The 21,115-nt window shown below is 60.4% G+C and overlaps 1 protein-coding gene and 2 long non-coding RNA genes across 3 annotated transcripts in view; 1 reads left to right on the top strand and 2 right to left on the bottom strand.

The window, feature by feature from the left end:
* Positions 1 to 21,115, bottom strand: part of LHPP (phospholysine phosphohistidine inorganic pyrophosphate phosphatase) — a 112,730-nt gene that overhangs the window by 2,498 nt on the left and 89,117 nt on the right. The gene's annotated exons all lie outside the window — the stretch shown is intronic.
* Positions 11,536 to 20,823, top strand: LOC309859940. Its single transcript, XR_014309050.1, has 2 exons — positions 11,536 to 14,545; positions 16,361 to 20,823. It is a non-coding gene; the product is annotated as an uncharacterized lncRNA (long non-coding RNA).
* LOC309859941 lies at positions 12,433 to 16,003 on the bottom strand. The gene is made up of 2 exons (XR_014309051.1): positions 15,716 to 16,003; positions 12,433 to 15,002 (listed from the first exon to the last, which is right to left on the bottom strand). It is a non-coding gene; the product is annotated as an uncharacterized lncRNA (long non-coding RNA).

The following is a 21,115-nucleotide window of genomic DNA, read 5'->3' as shown; positions in this document are numbered from 1 at the left end:
AGGAACCCCAGCTGGAGGACCCATTTACGCCAAGTTCAGGAGCGACACAACCAGTCCCTATGGTGCAGGGGCCAGAAGACGGTCACTTTTCGGGGGAACAGGGTTGGGGGTGCTGGCAATGTTCTAGATTTCACCTGGGTGGCAGTTACGGGGTGGGGCACACAGGGGAAAACGCATCACGCTGTTTGTTTTTAGAGTGCTCTCTATGCATCTGCAGATACAGGCATGTGACGAAGTCACACATGATTGACAAGCACAAGGTATCTATGTGCTGTCACCTTGACCAGTCTCTGTGGCCCCCCAGGCCAAATCCTCCCTGCAGCCGGCTTTGTACAACCCTCAAGCTGCTGTAAAAAGAATATGCAACGTTTGGCTCACAAAGCCTTGGCCAGCTACACCCCGCGCCTCTACCACACAGCCTTGCAGACCTCTGGTTCTGGCCCCTGCCACCCACCGGCCTCTCCATTTTCGTCCACCCGGACGGCGCTCACGCCTGCTGACTGCCCAGGGCTTCTGCGGGCAGCCCCTCCTGCAGGACGTCCTTCGTCCCTGGAAAGCCTGCGCTCCCCACTCGGGCCCTCCTGGTGGGCAGGAGCCTCCCGTGGGCAGGAGCCTCCCGTGGGCGCTGCTGGCCCTGCCTGGCTCGGGAGTGTGCGGCTGCCCCACCCCCGTAGGGCCGCCCCGCCCCCATCACTCGGCCCCGCCCCGGATGGGAGGGTGATTCTCCTCAGGGCAGCTCTGACCGCAGGGCTCAGCAAGGTGGGTGGGAGGGGCCCTCTAAGAGAGACGGAGACAGAGTACCCGAAAAGGCAGTAAACCTAATCCAGGAGAACTGTCTGCCTCAGTTTCTCCACCTGTACCTTGAGGCTAAGCGTGGTTCTCTACTCACCACGTGACCTGACACCTCAGTGCCTTGGTGTCCCTGACTCTCAACAAAGGTAGTAAGAGGACGCATGCGCAGGCTCTGGCAAGGGGCAGGTGCGGGGGTGGGGGGGGGCAGTTCCTTTCTCTCAATTACTGAGAACCTGGGTGCCGCAGGGGAGCGCGCTATGTGCCGGGATGGCAGGGAGAGGGAGTGGCGGCCTGGCCTTGGGCCCTGCCTTGGCACACAGGCTGGTGGGAGGACAGACCTCAGTATATGGGATCCAGGGAAGTCAAAGAAGGGGCCTGTGTGTGAAACCACAGGCACTGGATGGTAGGGTGGGCAGGCTGGGACCAGGACCCCGCGGGACGGCCCGATGGCCCCGAGTCCCAGCAGTCCCTGCACCTGAGACCACAGCTCCAGGTGCCCGCAGGGAGGGGCCGGTGGGAGGACAGGCACCTGCCCAGGCATCACTGCTCCCCGGCTGCCGGCCCCCTGGTCTCCCCTCTTGCTCGGCCTGTGCACGGGGGCTTGTGTTGCGCCTCCTGGAGGTGCTCTTCGGGGCTCCCTCGGCTGTTCCTGGGGCAGGAGCTGCTCCAAAGCCCCACTTGCCAGCAAGGTGGGGGCGCCCCGCCCTTTGCCTAGGAGGGGGCTGTTGAGCCAGGGGGGACAGCCAGGCAGGCTTCAGGTCACGCCTGGGCAGGTGTGGAGCCCCCCGGCCCCTGCTCCGGGGCCCACCCCCAGCTCCCACGGCATTCCCAGCTTTTGCCCCAAACAGGTCAGCATGATGGCTCAAAGGAACCAAACTTCTCCTAGCAAACCCCACCGGCTCATCGTCCAAGTCCCCGGGTGGCTGGCCCGGGGCTCCCCTCCTCAGACCCCTGCCCCGGGCCCCTGGGCCAGGCACCGTTCAGTGCCGTGAGCTCAGCCCCGGGAGGGAGCAAGAGATCTGCCTGTGAAGGAAGCCGCTCTGCACCGAGCTGCTCGCAAGCCTCACTCGGCGCTCAGCACCTAGCGAACGGCGGACCCAGCTAATTACGTTTAATTACATATCATTTAAATTCAAGAATCCATTAAAAGAAAGGACTGCATTAGCAGCAGGCCGGTGTTTGCCAACACACAGAGGAAATCACGGATTTTTATGTCTTAATTACGGGATGCTGCCATGAGCTGTGGCTCGGGAGCCGGGGTACCGGGAGGGGATGGTCCAGGGCCCAGCCCGAAGCCCCGAAGCCCCGAAGCAGCCACACTCGGTCCAACGGCAGACCAGCGGGCAGTGCCCCTGTCCATGCCGGCCGGTGACCCAAGCCCTGCAGGGCCTCAGAGACACGGCACCACGGAGGCCAAATCATGAGACCCAGCAAGGATATGCCCGTGGCAGTGGGAACAGAGCAGAGAGCGTGATGGAGAAAGGGACCGAGAGACCCCTGGGCCTTGAGCAGGACGTGGAGGGACAGACGGGGCAAGAACACAGCCAGGCAGGGACGGCAGCAGGGGGCTGCGCGAGAGACGGACAGAGGGACCCAGACAGATGCACACACACAAAGCGAGAGAGAGGAGGGAGAAGAAACTGAGTCAGAGACAGACAGAGACAGAGGGAGGAAAGAGCAAAACAAAGGTGTGGGTGGGGGTGGGGGTGGACAGCAACTTGGGAGAGGGCGACAGAGAGGGATGGAAGGAAAGAGGCCGGAGAGATGGGCAGACGGGGCAGGGGAAGCGCGAGCTGCACGGAGCTGGGGCAGGGTGGGGAAGGCAGACACACACCAGAGTCTCCCGGGCCAGAGTGGGCAGCCTCGGTGCCCTGCTCTAGGACACATGTGTCCTGGTCACCCACTTGTCCCTCTGTGACTTTGGGAGGCCCCCTTTCCCTGTACCTCATGGGGTCTGTAGGAGTCGCAGCACTGCCCCTCCCCAGGGTCCACTGGTCTGCCCAGCGTGAGTGTCTCTTTACCTCCCTGACCCTCAGCTTGCTCATCTGTATGGTGGGCGCACGGCCGACTCTCAAGGCTGCTCTGAGAACGGAGCATGGCTACAACAGAACCACCTGACGCCCACCCCTCATCCTGCCCTCTGCCCTCCCGGCTCAGGAAGAGAGCTCTGAGGGCATTTAGAGGGAGCTGTGGGGCCAGGGAAGCTTCCAGAAAAAGGGACATGAAGTCTGGACGCCCACCCCCCAACATCGCCCTCACCACCCTCCAGAGGTTGGCATGAAAACACGGGTCCCTGTGGACGTCCCCCGAACTAGGCAGGAGCACCAGGCCTCCGATCTTGGCCTGAAGATGGAGGCGGAGGCAGACGCCCCGGGGGCTGCCCTGCAGAGGGCCAGCGCATCCCTCTCTGCTCTCCTGGGCTCCGGGGGTGGCGTTCGGGTGTCTCTGGCTGCGCCCAGATCCGGTGGGCGGGTCAGAGCAGCTTCCCAGACACCCATCTGCTCCCGCCTCTGCGTGGGTCAATGCTGGCGGTGACCCCGCTGGCCCATGCCACTGGCTCGTGGGCAGAGGAGACGGTCCATCCCCACAGGGCCTCCAGCCCCGGGGCCGGCCGGCATCCAGGGCCCGCCGCTCTTCCGGCCTTCCCCGCCCTCCCACACCTCTGTCTGCACCGTGTCCAGGGGCGCGCTTCAAACCTCCGACTGCAAACTCCTATTCATCCTTCAAGACCTCACTCACTCGTTCCCACCTCCAGCTCGACCCCACGGGGCCCACTACTCTCTTCTGAGCACGTGGCACGTCCTCCAACACTCCCCGCCCCCGCAAGCCCCCAAGCCATCCTGGCAGGTGCTCTGCTGACCTGGGCTGCCCAGAGGGAGGAGCCCGGATTCCGGCCGGTGCCGGCCGCCCCCGCAGGCCGAGCCCAGAGCAGGCACCCAGGAAGTGTCCGCCATCAAGTGAATGAACAAAGGCCCCCACTCGGGCAGGGCGCCGCCTGTCATTAGCTAGTCCTCCCCCTCGTGCCTTGTGAGCAGAGGGAAGAAGGGAAGACAGAGGCCGAGAACAAGGCCGATGTGTGCGCCGGCCAGAGCGGCCTCACAGTGATGGTCTTTGTACCAGTTGAGGAGAAATGGCGGCCAGACCCCCCACCTCCATGCCCGCCCGCTTCCCCGGGGCTGCCCGAGGGGCCAGCACCTCCTCCCTGGCTCTAGCGACCGTGGGGACATGGGCAGCCTCCCCTCGGGGAACTCTGGAGGGTCAGCGCCACCGTGGCAGGCCCGCCTCCCCACCCTGGTCGGCCCCGGGGCACGACAGAGGCTCCCCAGCCTGGAGGCCACTGCTCACGTGAGGAGGGGCATATGTCCTTGTCCCCGATTGTTCTGGAAGAGCCAGGCACTCGGGGCAGGCCAGCCAAGTGAATTCAGGGAACTGGGCACTGGCCTCCAAGAGTGATGCCAAGCAGGCTCTGCTGACAACCGTCAGAGGAAAGGACAGAGGGTGTCGGCTCACAGGGCCAGAGGTGACACGCCTGGGCCAAGGGCAATCTTTCCATCTGAGCCCCAGCAGTCCAAGACCCAGGATCAGAGAGCTTGGCCTCCTGCAAATGCTTCCCATCGCCCCCCTGCTGGCCCAGGATGGCGCCTGGCAAAACGGCAGCTGGCTGGGAACCCGAGGGGCCACAGTGTCCCCCTGACCTGGGCTGGCTGCTGGCAGGTGCCACAGGGTCAGTGACCTGGCAGTGGGGTGACCCGGAGGAAAGTCAGCCACAGATCTCAGATGGGTGCTTCTACCCCACGGTCCCCCGGGCCAGCCCAGGACCTGGGCTCCAGAGGTGGGGTGGATGGGCCTTAGGACCCCTCTGGGAAAACGCTGGGACTTGTGCTAAGACTTCACGAGGGGCTCTGATCTGGTCCTTGCTGACAAGGAGATCACCATGGACACAAGAGCCAGGGCCGCGACAGTCAGGGGCTACAGCCTTAGGTCTCTGTCCTCACCCAGCTTGTCCTGGGACAAGACAGCCTGAAGTCCCCGGGCCCTGCCCTGTCGAGCCAGCTCACACGGACAGGGGTTTCCTAACTTCCTTGAAAATCACGTGGGGGAAACACACTGAGAGAAAAACCCAGGCCTGAGAGAGGACTTGCCCCAGGCCCTTCTGAGGCCCACGACAACCAGGCCAGGAAAGGAAATGGCGACACCTCTCTGCTGGCTGGGACCTCTGTGGAGGGAGGTGGCCGCACCCCCTGGCTCCCATCCCCAGTGGGCACCTGGGCCTCCCCTCGTCTGCTCGTAATGGGGAGGGCTGGGGGAGGGGCATCAGGTAACCCTCCCTCGCGGTGGCCCCCATGATGAGCACAGACATGTGCCCGGGGGTGACACGCAGGTCTGAGCCCCTTCAGGCTGTCTTCCTCCCACCCACTGCCTGGTGCCCTGGGACCAGGCCCCGCAGAAAACTGACAGTGGAGCCAGGGGCCTGACACCAATGGGGGATGGGGCAGGGGACCGCAGGCTGGCCGCCTCCCCCACCCCCACCTCTGCTTGTCAAGGTAGGGCTGGGTCCCTACTCATGCCCACCCACTGGGAGACATACCCTTCCTGCATAGGCACTGTAGACTGTGGTGGGCTGGGAGTGCCCCCCAGAGAGGAGGGAGGTCACACCAGGTCAGGCCCTGTGGTCTCCCGGGGGTCCAACTCTCGTCCTGATACGGAAGCGAGCTTGGCCAAGGGTGGGCTGGGCTAACTCAACACCCCTCTTGTTCGGGCCGGGGGCAGCCTAGGGCCCAGAACTCCAGGCTGCGTGACCCAACCTGCAGTTGGGAAGGGCCAGGAGTCTCTCCACGCTGAAGGAGGCACCTGCTGGGCCAATCTCAGGGGTTCTGAGCCCTGGTGGGTAAACTGAGGCAGGGTAAGGCACTTGCCACAGCCCAGAGCTCCCACAGGCGGGCAGGCAGGCCCCGGAATGCTAAGCAAAGCTCACCCGGCTGGGGCGATGGGTGAGCTGCAGATGTCACTCCCCAAGGATGAGGGCACAAACGTGCGCCAACCCCGCCTCTGTTGTAGGTGACTTTGAGGACAGTCTCCCATGTCCCCGGCACAAGGATGTGGGCACCATGACTCGGTGTTCTAGAGATGACAACGTGGGTATATGAGCCAACGACACGCACCCAGCGCCACAAGCAGGAAAGGCAGAGCTGGGCCTCCCACCTCATGTGTCTGGCTTTCTGGAAAACCTGGGCTCATTTTTGAGATTCTTCCCTTACCATGCAGGACATATCCCGCATCTGGGGGTTACTGATGTACCGTTGACCTCCGGCCAGACTGCGAGGCGTCTGGGTCAGCTCCTGGTCAGCGGTGGGCCCTGGGAGGCATCCGCCGGCTCCAGCAACCGCAGGGGGGACAGCACAGGGGGACAGATGACAAGGAAACGAAAGAAAAGGCGTAACTCACGCTGTGTACGGCCTCCCCCACGGCTGAGCACGCCTGCCCCGCAGAGCTGAGAAGCCACTGTAACACCTTCTCCTCTGGGCCTCGCGGTCACCAGCAGGGGGGTTGGGGGGTGTCACCAGTGGGGGTCCAAGCCCCGCTGAGGGAGGGGAAGTCACTGTGGACCCCGACACCCCGCCTCAGGGCCACTCGTCCACACGGAGGAACTGGGCCTCTTTACGGTCTGTCTCGGCTGGTGGCACCTTGCCGAGCAGAACCCACCCCTGGCACCAGCTGTTTCCTGGGCGGCTGTCACCGCCCGGCACCAGGAGGCACGGGGGTGGGGGTGAGAGGTGCCCTCACACGGACCAGAGAGGTCCCCAGAACCCCCCGGTGTGGCTGGAGACCCCACACCTGCCTTTGCTCAGTTCCCATCCACAGTGAGGCCAGAGTCACACACCGGTGGCCTTCGGACATGTCAGGCTGGGCCCAGAGTGTTTGTCAGAAACAGAAGCTGGAAGTCTGGCTTCTTTCGAACATCGGGAGGAACCAGTAACAACGCCCTAGCATTCCACAGGCAGAAACGAGCTGATGCAGCCCTTGAATGGGGGGAGCAGCTTGGAGCCTATCGTGCTCCCCACTCTCCAGAATCTCCTGGCTCTCAGGCCAGGCCTTGTTCACTCTGCTGCATTTCCTGCCTGCCTGCATGGGTATCTGAATTTGCCGCCCTACCCAGAGCATTGGCTATCTGGGACTCATTTCCCAAAGAAAAAGTAACCTCCTCCAGGAAGCCTTCCCTGAAGCTCCTCCCTAGCCCTCACCTCAGGGGCCTGCTCTTGCTCCAAGGTCCCTGTGTTGACCCCACTGGAGCATCCATCCCTCTACTGCAAGTGCCTGGGTACCTGTGGGTGCCCCTCCAGACTGTGGACTCCCTGAGGTCAGGCGCAACCCCATGGTGGTCTCATACTCCCGGGATAAGGCCTTGGGCATAGGCAGCCGACTGAGCAGACAAGCAGGGGGCCTCCTTCCTTTTGACCATCCAGGGGCTGTGTGTCATGACCAAGGCATCTAGCTCCTTCCGGTCTGAGCCGTCCTAGAGGTCTAGGCACAAGGGCCAGTCCACCTTGGAACTGAGGGATGAAGAGCAGAAAGGCAGGAGTCTAGGCCCTAGGGCCCGGGGAGCCCTGGCCTGGTCTCCCCTTCCTGGCCCTCCCTAGAGGAAGTCCCCTACTCACCCCCGCAGGCATCTGAACTCCCCCCAGTCTGGATGGCAGTGCTGGGCCACAGAGAATTTTCTTCTTGGAAACCACTCACCCCCAACCCAGACAGTCAGAAGTACGAAAATGCCACCCCACTGCCCCTGTACGGGGCAGGCTGACTCGGCCCCGAGAAGCAGGCTCCCTGTGCCACAGACAAAGCAGGCTCCTGAGCCCAAGGAGTGTCCCGGGCTGAGCCACAGGTGCAGGGGCTGGCAGCAGGAGCATACGGAAGCCAAGGTCAGCCCCGAAGCGGAGGGATGGGTCCAAGGGGCTCTCCCTACCCCCACCACCACTTAGACGGGATCCACCCTCCCTGACATGGCTCAGGAGATGGCCCCGGCGCCCGCCAAACACCCCCACTTCTCCTCTCGTCTGTAACTCCCCGGTTCCCCGAACTGCCCATGCCACTGCCTAGAACACCCTCTCATGCCTGCTCCCCTGCAAGGCCCAGCTCAAGGGACCCTCCCCTCCCCTTGGTCTCCAGGACCCATCCTGCCCCCTGAAGGGACACCTGTAAGGCCTCTGGGACACAGGCCCAAGGAATCCAGTTGGGACAGACGGAGGCCTGGCACTGTCGTGGTTAGAGTACCCGCGGACAGGAGCTCTGTCACAGAGCAGCAGGGCACCCCCAGGGCACCCCCGCCGGGCACGAGCAGGAAACCATCCCACAACCCCACGCCTCCCCCAGGTCATCCAAACAGCAAGGCCCGTTTCTCTGGTCTTCCCCCATTTTGCTCCCAGAGAACATGGGAGACCGGACCCCAGAGGCCCCTAATGATGACCGCATGGACTCAGGCGGGGACTGGGCAGGGATGGGGCGAGAGGGCCGGGGCTGCCAGCCGGAGTGTGTGTGGTCCTCCCATTGTCGGACAAACACCTTAACACTCAGAGCCCCTCGTCTGCGGGGTAGGGGGGCTAAGGGGACCCGCCGGGGGCTGCGGTGGAGCGTGTGAGACAAGCAGCTGGCACAGGGTGTGGCCGATGCGATGTGTGATCCGGGTGGTTAAGAGCCCTCGAGGGCCCCCTCTGCCCGGGGTGAGGGGTGGGCAGGGTCCACAGCTGTTCCTGGGAAGCTCACCTTGGTCCCCACATCTGGAGAACAGATGCCATCTTTGGAGAAGGCGGTAGGTCCTTTTAGGGCCAAATATCTCAGGGGCCTCGTGACAGAGCCCGACCAAGCGGCCGGGACAAGTGCCATATTCCTGCTTGGCAGGGGTTGAGCATGACTGGTGGTGGCCGATGTCCCTCGGATGTCCTGGGGACAGGTGGCAAGGGGACCCTCTGGACTCCTTTGGCAGGGTGGGCGGGGGGGGGCAACCACAGCAGAGTTGCTGGCCCAGCCCTTGGGGGCCACTTCTCCAAGCCAACGGGATGTACTATTCATAACAGTGATGGCCACGGGGAGCCCTCTCCCTCCGGGGACCTGGTGAGGGGCCTTGCACACTTTAGTGGCCCGAAGGTCTAGGTGCGACTGCCCCCTTCTTAGGGCGGGCAAAATGGAGGCTCGGAGAGAGTGAGTGGCCTGCCCGGGGTCAGCAGCCCAGGGCCTTTGCCTGTCTGCCTCCCCGGCGTGGCTGGAAGCTTCTGCAGTACGGTCTAGAGCTCCCCGAGAGCCAGGCGGGCTGCACTAGCAAGCAGCAGGCAGGGCCCGACCTAGAAGGCTCGCTCCGGCAGGGGGACAGGCCCTCCGGCTCCCCGTAGAGGAACTCCCGACAGCTGTTCAGAATATTTTGATAAAAACATGTTGAACACCTGGGGTGTGTTTAGTTTAGAAGCAGCCGGCCGGGCCCCTTGCAATATGCTCTCCAACGGTCAGATCCCCCGAGAGGCGCTCCTCCCGGCCTCCCCCTGAAAGCTGCTGCACTCCCTCTCTCTTCCTGAGGCCGGACTGCAGGAGGTCAGGGAGATCCCCTGCTAGCCCGGCGAACCTGGGCTTGCACACCTGAGCCCTTGGTTCTCGGGAGGTGGCCCAGGAGAGCGGGAGGGCACACGGTGGCGGTGCTGCCCCATCCTGGGGGCAGAAGGGGTCGCGGAATCCCGCTCACTGAAGGCCTGGCGTCATTTCCACCCCCCCGTAAAGACCCAGGTGGCTGGGTCGGGCACCTCACTACTGACAGAGGCTTGCTGGGGGGATGCCCTGCGGGCACTTCCTCAAGCTGGTCTGGGATATGCCCCCAGATACACGAAGAGAGATGCTCAGGATGGGTCTGGAAGTTGCCCAGTGCTCAAGTGGCAGAGCAAGGCTTGCCCCCAAACACTGTCCTGTTCTGTTGGCCTGGGAGCAGAGTCTCCTAAGTCAGGGTGCCCCTCACTGGTGCTGCTTAGGGTCCAACATGTGGGGAAGTCCCACCTGACCTCAGAGATGCGGTTCCATGAACCCCACGGTCTTCCAGGGACACGTGTGGGACCTCCAGCCCACCAGCCTCCACGTACTCCACACATGTTACTCTCACACAGGGTTAAAATCTGCACTTCACAAGCCAGGTCTACGCTGGCCATGGCGCACGCGGAGCAGGGCTCAGCATCACGAACCAGTTTGAGCAGTCCACGCCACACACCCCCCCAAATGGCCAGAGGGAAGGATGCTGAGGCGGGCAGGACATGAGCAACAGGAACTCTCCCCCTGTGGCCGGCGGGAGGGGCCCGCAGCGCAGCCTCTAGAAAAAACCCGCTTGGCAGATATGTCCAAACTGGAAACCTGTGAATACCACATGACCCGGTGAGCCCATCCTGGGCACCTGCCACAGGGCCATGAGATTCTGTTACCCGAGGGACGGAGACAGGGAGGTCCCACCAGCTCTGTGCACAATGACCCCAAACTGGGAACCAGCCCAGTGTCTGTCCATCATCTGCAGAACGAGGAAATCTGCGGTGGGCCAGTCGTACAACAAATCCCATGACAGGCTCCTGCTACACAGAACGTGGATGAAATAGAGCTGGCTTTTCTTTAAGTGTCTCAGCTCAGAAAGGTTTCTCTAGGACATCAGATGAAGTTGGAGAGATGGTTCAGAAGCTGCAATGAAGAAAGGGGGAAAGAACTGCACCACAGGCCTGTGACCTGGAACCAAAAACTGAAGCTTTGAACTCCCCGGCAGCCAGAGCAAAGAGGGAAGCCCTGTAGGTTAGATGGCAGCAGGCAATGGTTCAGGAGGGACGCCCTTCTTTGCAGCACAGACCAGGAAGGTCTTCTCCCGGCCCTATATGGGGGCAGTGAGGCTCCAGCAGACCGTCCCCAGAAACTCAAAGGTCACCCTTCCAAATGAACAGACTCCTGTTACGCAGCTCTAAGGGCGAGAGGAAGGCTTGGGGCTCCGGGCTGGCCTAGCCCGCTCCCCTGACTTCTCAGCAGGTCCCTGAACTGGATTGTTCAGTCCAGGTTTTTCGAAACCAGCTCCCACTTGCTCCCGAGTCCCCCCCCCACCCCCCAGCTGCCCCTTATTCGGGGAAGTCCCTTCTGCTCTCCGGACTTTGGCGTCTCCGCTCGCAAGACTAGCTGAGCCCCCAGCCCTCTTACCCCTCTCCCCCATTTGTGGATGGGCGGCTGATATCAGGGGCCGACAGGGGACAGGCGGACGCTGGCCTGGGACAGGTGGGATGGGGGCGGCAGGCGTGGGGCAGCAGACAAGCCAGCAGAGGTCCCGAGAACCACGCAGAGTGTCGGAGCCTGTGTTTGAGGAGACCCATGCTGGGATATTATTGTTCAGTTCCAGTCTTGTGCAGAAAAGGTCTCTGAAGATGTCCCCGGCTTGCGGGGGGGTGCCAGTCACTCCTCTCCCTGGCAGCCTGCCGTGTGCCCTCTCTCACCCAGCCTGGCCCAGGCCCTGCCCAGAGGGAATGGGCTGAGTGAACCCACCTCCACTGCCCAGGCCCCAGCGTGCTCAAGAAATCCCTCCAACGGCCACCCCGAGTGCGTCACACGGAGAGGACCAGCTCTGTCATAAAGAGGCAGCCGGCTGCATTCAATGCGAGTGTAGATGAAACACTGCGGTGCTGAGCACCGAGCATGGGAACACGCTCCGTCTGTCATGGGTCCTGCGTTCACTGCCTGTGCCCGACTAACCACAGTCAGAAGCCGCCGGCACTACAGTGGGGCGGAGGCAGAAACTGCAGCCCGCTCCCTCACCCCCGCTCCCCATGCCGGCCCCTGTCTGGAGCTGGGAAAGGAGATGCCGTGCCAGACGGGGAGCAGGGCGCTGTGGGCCTGGCTCCCACCAGCCACCGAGCTCAGAGTGGGAGCTCGTCACGTGCAGAGGGAGGGAACGGTAGCCTCCCAGTCCTCCCGAAGGTCGGCGGGGGCCCCAGTGGCAGGGCCTGGCTGCAGGCCTGCACACAGGCTCTGGACTTGGGTGCCAGGGCCCACATCCCGCCCAAGCAGGTGACCTCCCCCACTGTGAGGACTGAATACAACAGTGGACAGTGTGCACGAGGCACACAGGGGAGCGTTGGGCTCTGGGACAGCAGCGGTCGGGCTGACTGGGGGTACTTAGGGCGAGCACTGCGGGGGAGAAAGGCCCGAGGCAGCGGTGCTGACAGCCCTCCCGACGGGAAGCCAGGGAGCAGGGAAAGGACCAGAACATCCCGAGGGGACATCAAGGAACACTCCAGAGGAGCTGTTCGTTCGTTTCAAACTGACACGCTGACTCACGAGGACTGTCCCCTGCGGGGTGGGGCTCACTGGCAGTGCCCCGGCCTCTGGGACGGCCCCCTATCCTGCACGGGATCCTGCCACGGCCCTGGAGCTCTTCCCTCCACCTGCACACACTGCCCCCGGGCGCGGACGCACTCTCCTTCGCCGCCCTCCTCCCCACGGATGCTAAGCCGAAAGGGCTTCTCCTGTAGAGAGCGGATCTCTAAAAGGAATTCTGTTCTTTAACCCTATTCCTGGACATCTTTCCTGAAGATTTAATTCTAAAGAGGACTCAAGCGTATGGACAAGTCTTCAATAAAAGTTTGCTGAATCGAGGGAAAAAGCACTTTTAGAAACATCTGTGACAATGCTACTTACAACAGAAAAGGAGCCAACCGTGGGGGAGTACTGAAGCCTCGTCCGCTTTATCTGCTCCGTGAAACACGCCAGAGCCGTGAGCCACGGCAGGAGGACGGAGGAGGCGGAAGACCAGGGGTCTCTGCACGCCTGTGCCCAGGGATGCAGGAGGGAACTGGCTGCAAACCTGAGATATACAGCTGTCTGAGCAGGGAAGGATCAGAGACAGAACCTTTTGTCTTTCAAATTCGCCTGGAGATTGCACTGACGCTATGTCAGCAGTCCGTGTAGTAGTAAAGACAGTTTCTCCATCCGTCCCGCCACTGCTTCACCAGAGGTATTAACAAGGCCGGAAAGTGGAGATGATGTTCCAGCCCGGACAGACACTAGGGGCACAGCGACCCCTCCTGGGCCCGGGGCTTGCCAGCCAGGGGGCAGCAGTCTAGACTAGCCCTGTCCCTGGGGCCAAGCACCTGGCTGGGCAGGGCCAATGCCGCCTGCTCTGTGGAGCATATCACTTCATTACGGAGCAGGGCTGCCCAGGTGTGCTAAGGTAATCCTGGGGGAACCCCAAATGCCGCCAGCGATCACCCCAGGCTGGTCCTCCCCTGGCCCCTCTGTCCAGCTGCCAGCCATCGGGTGGGTGTGCATAGGTCCAAACCCAGCCCAGGACGGACAGCACCTCATTCATATCCCGACTTCGTATCTCACCCCCCAGCAAGAAGGACATGGGAACAAGGGGTTGGCTTCGGCTCACATGGCCAGCACATGGCAGGGCTGGGCCTTGGATCCCCGTTCTGATTCCAGTACCAGCACCTTCCCTGAACTTGCTGGATGGAACAACCAGAGGGAAAAGCAATGAGCCCCAAACCCCAAGACTGGAGGCACTTTCTCTGGGGACGAAATCGAGGCCCAGGAAGGAACAGCTGCTGGCCTGAGATGGCCCGGCCAGACTGCACCCAAGATGAGGAGGGTGACCTTCTAGAGAGTGGAGCCTGGCTCTGGGGACGACGGGGGGACTGGGGCTGGGGTCGGGGCCTCTTCATCCATTCCTCCATACAGAGGGGGAAACCGAGGCACAGAAAAGGAAGGCCTAGAGTGACCCAGCAAGGAGGCCAGTGCTCCTCCCCCATTCACTGAGCACCTTCCATCCTGGCCAGGTTCCCCGAAAAGTTGATGAACGCCACCTCATTCATCATAGTCCAGACGGCACCTCGTAAATGGTCAAAGCCTCCCGGCGAGGGGCCATTCATTCCGGGCCTGGGGGACGCCAGCCGGCCGGGGCGGCAGGCCCCACAGTGGGCTGATTGTGTGTGCAGGGACCCCGTCCAAGCTGCCCTGGCTCCTGGCAGGCCGCCGTGCGCTGGACGATTCCTAGACGGAATCTTGTTTTCGCCAGCTCCGTCTCTAGGCAGGCAGACGAGCTGCTCCTCCCAAACATTTACTCAACACTTTTTCTTCAGACCCTAGTCCTGCCCCATGATTTACGGGGAAGCCATAAACCAGCCCCAAACAAGCCTGCCCTGTGGCCTCCAGAAAGCTCTGGAAGCAGCTCCAGCAGGGTCCCATCGGCCATCTGGGCTGTGGGTGGGGATGACCGTCACCTTCTGCTGCATTTACTCAGTGACCCTCAGGGGGACACTGTCCTCTCTGCAGATGGGGAAACTGAGGCCCAAAGGGAGGAACCGGGACGTGGGCAGCCATATAGGTCGGGATTCTGGGCCAGAATTTTCCCCAAGTTTTGGGAATTGCCCCGAACAGCCTTGCCACCTCAGTTCTCCACCAGAGGCTTTCGGGGCTCGAGCCCGAGGTTCAGTGTATGGGAAGGGCCTGGGCATGCCAGGACTCCAGAACGGGCAAGGGTCCTGGGGTTGGTGACAGGTGGGAGGAGAGAACCAGGACCGACTTCCTCCGGGTGCTGTGTGGGCTGAAGATCCTGTGGGAAGCAGGGCCCTGCATGCCATCGGTGATGCCATTTCTTCCTGGGCACCAGACGCCAGGGACATGGTCCCTCACCAGTCTCCCGGCCCAGGCGCACGCCAGGACCCTCCTTTCCACACTGTCCCGGCTTCACATCACTTAACACCAGGTAAAGCCCATCTGGTTCTCTCCCTGCTCCCACCCCCAAAGGCTTCCTGTTCACTTGTTTTCCATATATACTTGAGAATTAACTTCTCCAGTGTGTGTGACGAGGTAGGGAAGGAGAGAGCAGCACAGGTGGCCCGGCCAGTGTCATGTTGTCCCAAAACAAAAGTTCTTCAGCAGGTCACACCTGGTGTCCTCCTCACAGGCCTGGAGAGGGGACCGGGACGTGCTCTCAGCTCCAGGTCAGGAGGCCCGAGAGCCACAGGAGATGAGGACACTGGTTCTCAAACCCACTGCCCAGTGGGATGACATGGGAGCTCCGAACAACCACCCGGTGTCAAAGCTGGGTGGGGGTGGGGCGCTAGAGCAGGCCCCGGGGGGACACTCGTAGCCCTGCAGCAAGGCTCGCATTATTAGAGAGAAAGTCTCTAGTCCCCCATCGATGCTCCCACCTGAAGAAACTAGAAAGAGAAGAGAGCAAGATAAACCCACGGCAAACGGGGGTGATTCCTAAGAGAGCAGAGCATAGAGCCATGAACTGAAAACAGAAAAACAACAGAGAATATCATTGAAACAAACAGCCAGCTGGTTCTTGGGAAAGAGCGACTAGAAAATACTGATGCCCGAACCCTCCTTGGAAGGTTTTTTTCCACTTGGTTGGTCCTGGTGTGGCCTGGGGGCCGGGTGGTCTAACCTCCCCAGATGCTTCTAATGGGCAGCCTGGGCGGGACCTTCCCCTCCTCCCAGGGGCAGACCCCTCGAGGGCGGGCCTGCAGGGAGAGAGAGCCGGCAGCCACAGCTCCTGCCCCAGTGTTCACGTCTGCGACACCTGACTGTGCGGTCTGGGCCAAGTCCTTTCCCCTATCTGGGCCTCAGTTTCCACACCGGACTTTGTCCTAGAGCTGACACTGCCCACCTGTGCTGCTTTGAGCCCTGGCTTCCCGGAAGGGCCTGGGGGGCGGCAGGAGTGGGCAGCGGGCTGCTAGTGCAGGAGCCCTGCCTCCCCCTCTCCTCCCCTGGGATGGCCTGGTCTCCCCACCTCTGGGGCGCAGGGTGTTGTCTTTTCTCCCTGTGAGCTCCCTCCCCAAGCAGACACTCAGGACGCACTAGCATGCTAGGATGCCACGAGGACGCCCCCTGATGTCAGGCCTGGGGTCCGTCCCCCCCGTCCTACCTCCTCTCTAGTGAACAAGCCTGGGCCCCCAAACAGCACCAAAGGTAACACCCAGCTCAGCCTCCCCTCCGCTGCGCCCTGCCAACTCCGCTCCCTCCACAGCTGGAGGCTGCTCTGGACTCCCCGTGCAGGCAGCCGCAGAGACAGGACGCCTCAAGCTTTCTGGCAGAAAGTTCACGAAAGCATGGCGATGGGCGAGATCTTTTCCACCTGGGACAGGAATCCTGCTTACTTCAAAGAGGTGGACAACAGCGTGTGCTACAACCACACTCCCCTCCCTGACGTTATGGGGCACAGCCCATGCTAGGAACCCCTTCTTCCCTCCCGCTGCATCATATTATGATCTAGCCTTTGTTTTATGCATGAGGAAGCAGGCTCAGAAAGGGGGTCATAACCTCCCTTGGCCGCAGAGCTCGTAAGTGGCAGCACTGGGCTTCAGACCCCCTCTGTCTCCAGGTCCACCATCTCCCTCCCGTCCCTCATCTGTGTACCACTGGGTGTCTCTGCTGGGACGGGCTGACTCTGCCACTCCAGGCAGATGGGATAACCTCAGAACTGGGAGCCAGGAAAAAAGTTCTTTTGGCTCTGATGGAGCCTTTGGAGCTCAAGACCCCTGACAGTGTGCCCTTCATGCCCTCACACCAGGAAAGACAAGGAGAAGCCAAGTCCAGAGCCGGCACGGCGCTGCCCCTCCCACCTTGGGGAAGAGGTGGGCGAACACATACAGAGACGGGTTATTAATTAAGCCAGGCCTTTGAAACATCACAGCAGAGAGAGGAGTGCCAACAGGGATGTCCAGCTGCAGCAAACCCTGTATGGAAGGTTCCAGCATCTCCCCGTGGGCACCATCATTCTCTGGCAGCCTGTGGCACTTTTCTCTGCACAGACGTCAGCCAGTGCTTACTCTGTACCCCAGCCTCAAAGTGCTGCTGTCCCACACTGTCCCACTGCTGTGCCGCGTGCACTTGGAAGCAGGGAGGGAGAATGTGACGTGAACCGAGGAGCTGCTCATGCCCTTCTCTGCAGAGAACAATGAAAACCCTGCGCAGCCAATCAATTGCACGTCTATTTCTCTAAAGGGGCAGTGGGGGTGGAGAGAGCTTTCCTGAAAGGACTTGGCCTTGAAACATTAAGCCAAACAACTGGATTTGGCAGCGGCCGGCTTCCAAGCACCGCCAGCCGGAAGAACCCAGAGGCCAGGCATGCTGAGACTGCGTCGGGAAGAATGAACTCATTCAAAGCCAAGCCCGGTGCTGGAGAGTCCGCACACCGCAGACCCGCACATCAAGGGGCTGCAGCCCCAGGGGTCCTGGGGTGGGGGAACCGAGAGCCCGACCTCAGCTCTGCTGCGGGGGCCAGGTCTGCCCACGGGGATGCATGGCGGAACGGCCAGCGGGTCTGTCGGGGGCGGACAGGGAAAGGCCTCGCTCCATGTTGTCAGCGCAGCATCAAAGTGCCCGCACCTGGGAATCGCGGGGGGCCAGTCCCCGGTAGGCATCAACGTTGCTTGGGGGTGAGCCCTGCGCCATCGTGGCCTCCAGAGCGGGGTTCTCACATCAGCGGGTGCCTGGCTCCCCCCTGCTCATCAGGCCCTGGACGGAGTGGTCGTACTGAGCCGGCGGGCGCTGCCCCCACCTTCTCTGGTTTGCAGTCCTGCCGCGGCCACGCGGTTTGTGAACCAGGCCAAGCCCGTGCCACCTTTTGAAAGTCAAGTTTTTATCTTTGCCAAATGGCCTTCGACTTTGGGGGCAGCTTTGAAGCCAGAGTGGTGGGCACAGCTCAACCCAGCAGCAGGAGCTTTTGTGAAGGAAACAGACAAGCAGGACCCAGGATGCCCGCCGGACGCCCACGGGCCCCGGGATGCTCCTCTCCCAGCCCTGAGAGGCTTAGGCAGGAAAAGGCGCCCACCACACACCACCCAGTCTCCGTTCTGCCCTCCGGGCTGCTTTGAGTAGCCCCTGGTAACCCCGACAGACACCCCTCCTGCACACAATGCCCCAGAGGCTGGTCATAAAGCCTGCGGCCCAGGGTCTACACACGCTCGGTGGAAGCCACAGCTCTTGTAGACTACGGGCCGTTTTCTCCCAGATGGTTTAGAGAAGGGACATCAAGCGAAAACTTCAGAGTCATCGTCAGCTGCACTGCTGTGGGGGCACCGTGACTTACGGACCCTCCACCATGGTTGTGAATAACACCATTTTGCCAGCAACACAGCCAGTCGAGAAAATGAGCATCTAGTTTTCCCGAGCCTTGGCTCTTCCTTCCTTGGCTCCTACAGCACAATGCAACATGCGGGCCAGTCCCTGTGCTCCCCAGTGCCCCCCGAGGGGACAAGGTAGGCTCTGGGAATGTTCTGATCCTCCCACCTCGGAGAGCAGACCTGCCCCTCGCAAGCTGTGACAGCAGGTCCTGAAGAGCCAGAACCCACAAATATGAATATTTTTTTGCAAACATTTGCAAAAAAAATTTTTTTTAATTAAAAAGCATACCTTTCTGCTTTAGAGAGCAATGCTTCAGGTGGGGCGGACCCCACGTTCACCGTGAAGGCAAGGCCCAGGCTGACACGGCCATGCCCACAGCTCCGCATGGACTGAGAAGGCGCGGAGTCCCACACCTCAACAAATGGCCATTCCATGGGTCGTGTCCTCTCAGCCGTTTCCTCTCTGAACACAGAGCACCTGAGAGCCTGGTTTGCTGGGAAAGGGGCAGTAGGCAGCAAGACCTACTCCTGTGGCTGGCAGGCCAGAGCGGTGGCATTGCCGGTGTGGCCTGCGGTCTGGGATGCCCCTGGTGACGGAGGCCTGGAGCCAGCCCTGCCTGGCCAGCCCTCAGCCAGGGCATCTGTGCCCTTGAGGTGCAGACGGTTGTGAGGTCACGGCCAGCCCCCAATATCCCAGCAAATGGTTCTTGGCTTTTCTTATTCTCAATTCAGGGTGTGTTCCAGCCACCCTGCAGAAGAAAGAGGTAGGGCAAAGGGCATGGAGCCCAGTGGAGGGACCGCAGTGACCAGGAGAAGTCAGGGCATAGTAGGGCTCGGGGGTCGGGACACGCCTGATCACGTCACTGTCAAGGGCCCCCTGGCCTCAGAGTGGATGGGGGCGGATGGAGAAAGGAGTAAGCCGGATGGGGAAAGAAGCATTCAGAGAATGGAGAGCAGATGGTGAGGTCACAGGAGTGGAGGTGAGAAGGAAGGCGACCTTGACCCAAATGACAGGACAGGGCTGCTTGCTGAGCCCCTGCCCTGGCATACTGAGTTGGGGGCCAGCCTCATTTTTCTGTGGGGACCCCTCCCCTGCACCCAGGGCCCCCCACCCGGCCAGGCTCCCACCACACTCTGGACCCACCTCCCCACCCTGAGTCCCAAGTGGCCAGCACAAGGGGAGGGCTGTGGCGAGGGTGGTCTGGGAGCCCTTGCTTAGCCCTTGCTAAGTCTCCAATGTGCTGGTGGGGGCATTCCCAGGCCCTCTGTGCCCAGAGCAAGGAACGACGGCTGGAACAGACATGGGACACGGGGCTCAATTGCATGACCCTGAGACCATGACCTGAGCTGAAATCCAGCTGGAGGCTTAAACGACTGCACCACCTGCCCCCCGAACCCCCAAATCTGGAGATTTCTGACCTCCTTGGGCTGTTCTCCAGATACCTGGCTTCCCCCCAGGGGACCTGGATGTCCCCTCTAAGTGGATATGACATGGGCAGTGCAGGGGTCAGAGGCTGGAGAGTGCTCCTGCCGGTGGCATGTCCGATGGGATTGGGACTTCTTTGCTCTTTGCGTCTTCTTGGCCCTTCCCTACATCCCACCTGGAAACCACTTCGCTTCTCAGTTCCCTGCGTCGATCAGACTCCCAAGCCTCTTCTTCCCTCCCAGGGCCGGGCAGGACAACCACAGACAAGCACGGGGGACGAAAGCAGCTGATGACAATGTTGCTGACAGAGACCAGTTTTGCCCCAGAAAAAGCTGTGGGACCACAGTTTCTTTTTCGTATCAAAAACGCAGTGGGGTGTACACGGCGGTGTGCGGGAGCCAGTGTGTGCGGACTGCGCATCTCCCCCAGCTCCACACTCTGAGAGCTCGCTCTGGTGGCTCGAAACCAGCCATGCTGGGAATATTCATGCCACGGAAAGTGGCACACACTTCCCATCAGGGCTTCCCCGGCCTCGCAAATAACTAGTTTTTCAGTTAAAGCAGACCACTTGAACTTGATAATCCTCCAAGTTCCTCTTATGTGAAAACAATTCCCTGAGACAGTGATTTATGTGCTCACATATAAATAAGCCCATGTTCAGAGATGCATGCAGGGCAATTTCCAAGATAATGACAATAAAACCTAATTACTGTTAATCCAGTGACGGTCTGCTGAAATGAGCAAACCTTTAATTTATAAAATTTTTTGAGTCATTAAAATCAGTATTAGCAAGGTGGAGGTCCACAGGAGGGCTGTGGCTCTTTCCTGCCTACGCTGTGACAATGGCACAGCCACATGCAAAAGAATAAAACTGGACCCTTACATCACACCATGGGCAGACATATACACAAAACGACCCAAAGACCTGGCCAACAGACACATGAAAAAGTGCTCCACATCACTCGGCATCAGGGAAATACAAATCAAAACCACAGTGAGATACCACCTCACGCCAGTCAGAATGGCTAAAAGTAACAAGTCAGGAAATGACAGGAAACAAACTGAGGGCTGCTGGAGGGGAGGGGAGCGGAAGGGGGTGACTGGGTGATGGACACTGGGGACGGTGTGTGTTGTAAGGAGCACTGGGTATTATATGAAACTGATGAATCAGGACCTGTACCCCTGAAACAAATAATACATTATATGTTAATGTTTTAAAAAGAAAGAAACTTAAGAGCACCAAGGGCTTTTGGCACCAGAAAGACCTGAATTTGAAACTAAACTTTTCCACCTGTGATGTTCTGTGATCATGGTTAGTTAAGTCGATATGACTAAACCTTGGTTTCCCATTTGTAAAAATGTACTGCCATGGAAATGACTTTTTAGGACCATGTTAAGCAACAAATAAAGTCATCTGTATATGCTTAACAGCCAGTGGAACAAAATATATGCTCAATAAAATACACTTATCAGTTTAAAAAATGGCCCAAAGATCTGAATGGAAGAGCTAAAAACATCAAATTCTTAGAAAAAAACACAGAGGTTAAGTCTTCACGGTCTCAGGTTTGTCAAAGGGAGGGGAACTGCAAACCCAAACCATGACGATATTACTTCCCCACCCACCGAGAGAGCTGGAATCAAGAAGTCCGATACGCACAAGGGCAGGTGAAGATATGGAGAAATCAGGACCTTCATACACTGCTGGTGGGAATGTAAAATGATGTGGCTGCTTTGGAAAATGGTCTGGCAGGTCCTCCACTGATTAAAATTAATT

This window comes from Mustela nivalis, assembly GCF_964662115.1.
Source record: "Mustela nivalis genome assembly, chromosome: 2".
Taxonomy (NCBI): Eukaryota; Metazoa; Chordata; class Mammalia; order Carnivora; family Mustelidae; genus Mustela; species Mustela nivalis.
Note: the sequence above shows the minus strand (reverse complement) of the source record. Positions and strands in the feature narration are given on the sequence as shown.